The sequence below is a fragment of the Manis pentadactyla genome, chromosome 14 (genome assembly GCF_030020395.1).
Source record: "Manis pentadactyla isolate mManPen7 chromosome 14, mManPen7.hap1, whole genome shotgun sequence".
NCBI classification, from domain to species: domain Eukaryota; kingdom Metazoa; phylum Chordata; class Mammalia; order Pholidota; family Manidae; genus Manis; species Manis pentadactyla.
Window position 1 is genome coordinate 37549377 of NC_080032.1, and position 3590 is coordinate 37552966.

At 43.3% G+C, this 3590-nt stretch overlaps 1 non-coding gene across 1 annotated transcript; it reads right to left on the reverse strand.

Moving 5' to 3' along the window:
• Positions 1-3043: 3043 nt before the first annotated feature.
• On the reverse strand, positions 3044-3146 carry LOC118912775 (U6 spliceosomal RNA). Its single transcript, XR_005024911.1, has one exon. It is a non-coding gene; the product is annotated as a U6 spliceosomal RNA (small nuclear RNA).
• Positions 3147-3590: the final 444 nt, after the last annotated feature.

A 3590-nucleotide genomic window follows, 5' to 3' on the forward strand; every position in this document is an offset into this window, starting at 1 on the left:
GAGAATTTGCTGCCTCTGCCACAGGATTCTTATTCTCTGACACCCCAATATCTACAATGCACAGTGCTCATGGGGAAGAGAACATTTAGAAACAGTGTAGCGTTATTGGCTAAGCTTCTGAATTAGGAGACGGTCGGGCTTCGGGCCTCAGATTTGCTGCTGTCACTCGATAGCTGTGTGATCTCAAGGTATTTACTCAATTTTATTGACCCCAAGTTTTCTTGTCTGAAAAATGGAGATAATAATATTTATCTCATGGGCTTCCTGTATAAATTCAATGGTTCTGCCGAGTCCTGAGCACAGTGTTTGGCACCCAGAAAACACTTGTGTTCTTTATAAAAGTGCACATGATGAGTTATTTAGTTGTAAAACATGAGTCATTGTCTTGCTGGTTCTACAACAGTGAGAAAAAGACATTCCTTTAATCAAGATGAGGTATCAGACCTAAATAATTTATTATCTGGCAGCTGGCGACTGAATTCCTAGTAGGAAGGAAACTGTCTTTGTGTTGGAAATGACCTTGCTGAGCCTGGTGGGGAGCAGCATGAGTCCTGAGAGGTGTGAAAGGAAAGGGAGGTGAGGCAGAAGAGAAGCAGGGAGCCATTGTCCAGTAGCCACAGCCCTCTGGCCAAAAATATCTGGCCCATTGTCTGTTTTTCTAGGGCCCTTGAGCTAAGAATGGCTAAATGTTTTTTAAATGTTAAAAAAAATCAAAATAATATTTTGTGCCTTGTGAAAATTATATGAAATTCAAATCTAAGTGTCCATCAGTAAAGTTTTATTAGAACACTGCTGCACCCATCTGTTTACATATGTATGTCTGCTTTTATGCTGCACAGCTGAGTAGTTGGGACCGAGACCACATAGCCTGCAGACTTAAAATATTTATTGTCTGTACAGACAAGGGTTGGCAATTTAAGAATGGACAAGCTTAGGGATCGTTATAGGCCAAATTGTGTTCTCCCCACCAATTCATGTGTTGAAGCCAGAACCCCTGGTACCTCAGAATGTGACTATATCTGGGGATAGGTCCTTTAAAGAAGTAATTAAGTTAAAATGCAATTAGTGCAGGTCCTAATCCAATATGACTGGTGTCCTTACAAGAAGAGGAGATTGGGGCATAGGCAGGACACAGTCAGAGGAAAGGCCACATGAAGACACAGCAAGAAGGCAGCCCCTGCAAGCCACGGAGAGAGGCCTCAGGAGAAACCAGGCCTGTTCACACCTTGGTCTTGGATTTCAAATCTTCAATATTATGAGAAAATCCGTTTCTGGAGTTATGTGTGTTGTGTTTGCCATAGCAGCCCTAGCAAATGAGTACAGGGTTCTATCAAATTATTTGGGTCCCTGTAATACAATCCCTTCTCTCCCTGCCCTTCTAGACTTTCAGTCATGCCTATAAGGAGCCACAGTGCCTTGTGTGAGATTTTAATTGCTGGACATGCGGGGGGGCTCAGTTTCATGCATGGGTCAGTACGGTCTAGAGCGGTGAGATAACCCACGAATAGAGGAAGAAGGTGGGATGACTTTGAGCACTTAGGTCCTCTTTGCAGAACCCTAGGCAGGGCTCTGGCTTCCTGGGGGTGTGCACAGGATTTAAGCACACCTTATCCAGATCTTAAAGCTCCAGATCATAACTAGGTCACAGTAACAGGACCAGCAATGAAACCAAAATATAATTTTGAGAGTTGTCTTGTGGCCAAGACTTACAACTTTCAAGTCCAAGCTGATAGGGGCTGCACTCTCCCAGAGATTTTAACCCCTACACGTCCCCTATCCTAGAGTCCTTCTGAGTTTGGACATTGTATCTGGCCCAGAATCAAGGCCAGGCAGCTTGATTTTATGGGAGTGTTCCTTTTGGGAAGGGCCAGCATTCAGAGGACAGTGGGACACCTTCTCTGCTCTCTGAACCAGATGCTCGGGAGAGTGAGCGTCTTCCATTTCCCCACACGGCCCTATTCTGCTTTTGGCATGGTTCCCCCTTAAACTAGCAGCCGCAGATTGGCGCTTCATCTCCAGAGTTGATTTCCTACAGCTTCTCCAGTGCTTTCGATGCCGATTCATTTTGTGCAGAGGAAGCAGGGAGAGCACTTTACCGGGTGTCTAGAGGATGTGGGGGAGGAGGGTGTGCAGCCCTAGTTATTTTAGGGTTAACCTCTTAAGTACCAACCTGGCCTGAATGCAAAGGAGGAAAGGTAAGGGGTTGTATCTGGCAGAGTCTGGGGAGAAAGCCTGCCTGCCATTTCAGGCAAAACTCTTGGATGACCAGAAAGGCAGGATTTTTCCTCCAGTTGCTGGGACTGTGTGGGCAGATGGCCTCCAGCTGGAATGGCCTCTACCCAAGAAGGCCACTGTGGCTGAGGGCATTCTCCCTCCCTACGGGCAGACCACATCTAAAGACTGGCACGGGGTTCTAAAAGCCTGGCTCCTTCCTCCCTATCAGGGACAGCTCTGAAGGGCCTTCTAGCTTTAGAGCTCTCCAAGGAGGTGGTTGAGGCTCTTTGTATTTGATTTTACTTTCTGCTCTAGCAAGGGAGTCCTCACCAGATGTTTGGGCCAAAATATTCCTGAAAGAGAGTATTTCAGTGTTCTGACCCTCTAATAACAAGGGCAGTTGAGGGAGAGGGGTGAAATGGATTTTCTGTGTCTAAGAATTTGTGAAGCTTGCAGATATGTGCACAAGTGGACTGCACTACCTTGAAATAAAATGAAAAGCAGAACACCCAAGCTCTCAAAATGGAAAAAATGAGGGCCCTGGGTTCTAATTTTGATTTAAGAACCCTATAATTCATTCATTCATTCATTCATTCATGTAGTTCTTAAATATTTATTTATGGGAAGGATTTGCCTTCCCCTACCCCAGCTTTATTGAGCTATAACTGACATACAACATTGTGTAAATTTAAGATGTACGGCATGATGATTTGATACACGTATATACTGAGAAACGATTACCACATTAAGGTTAGTTAACACCTCCACTGCCTCACGTAATTACTATTTTTTTTGTGTGTGGTGAGAATATTTAAGATCTCTTCTCTAAAAAAATATGGAATGCTTCACGAGTTTGCATGTTATCCTCACATAAGGGTGGTGCTAATCTCTGTATCTTCCAGTTTTAGTATATTTGCTGCTTAAGTGAGCATGGTCAAATTTTTATTAAGAATCTATTATGTACCAATATCATGTTTGGTTCTGAGGAACCTTGATGGGCTCACATTCTGATTAGGGGATGGAGCCCAGGAGAGAAATTGGTCAATGAATAGATACAGCAAAAGTCAAAGAGTTTAATAACATATTATTGATGAAGCTGTAGGGAAATAGGCACTATCATGTATTGTCGGCGAAAAAAGTTGTTGGGGGTATTTGGCAATATTTATCAAAATTGCAAATGCACATACCTGTGGAGACAGCAATTCCTTATATCCTAAGGAAATAAGGATGCAAATTAACATAAGCACAAGATTATTCATTGCAGCACTATTTGCAATAAAAAAGATAGGAAGCTACCAAAATATCCCCAGATGATGGTACATCCACATAATGGAGCACCACAGAGCTAAAAGAATGAAATGTCTAAAAAGATGAAG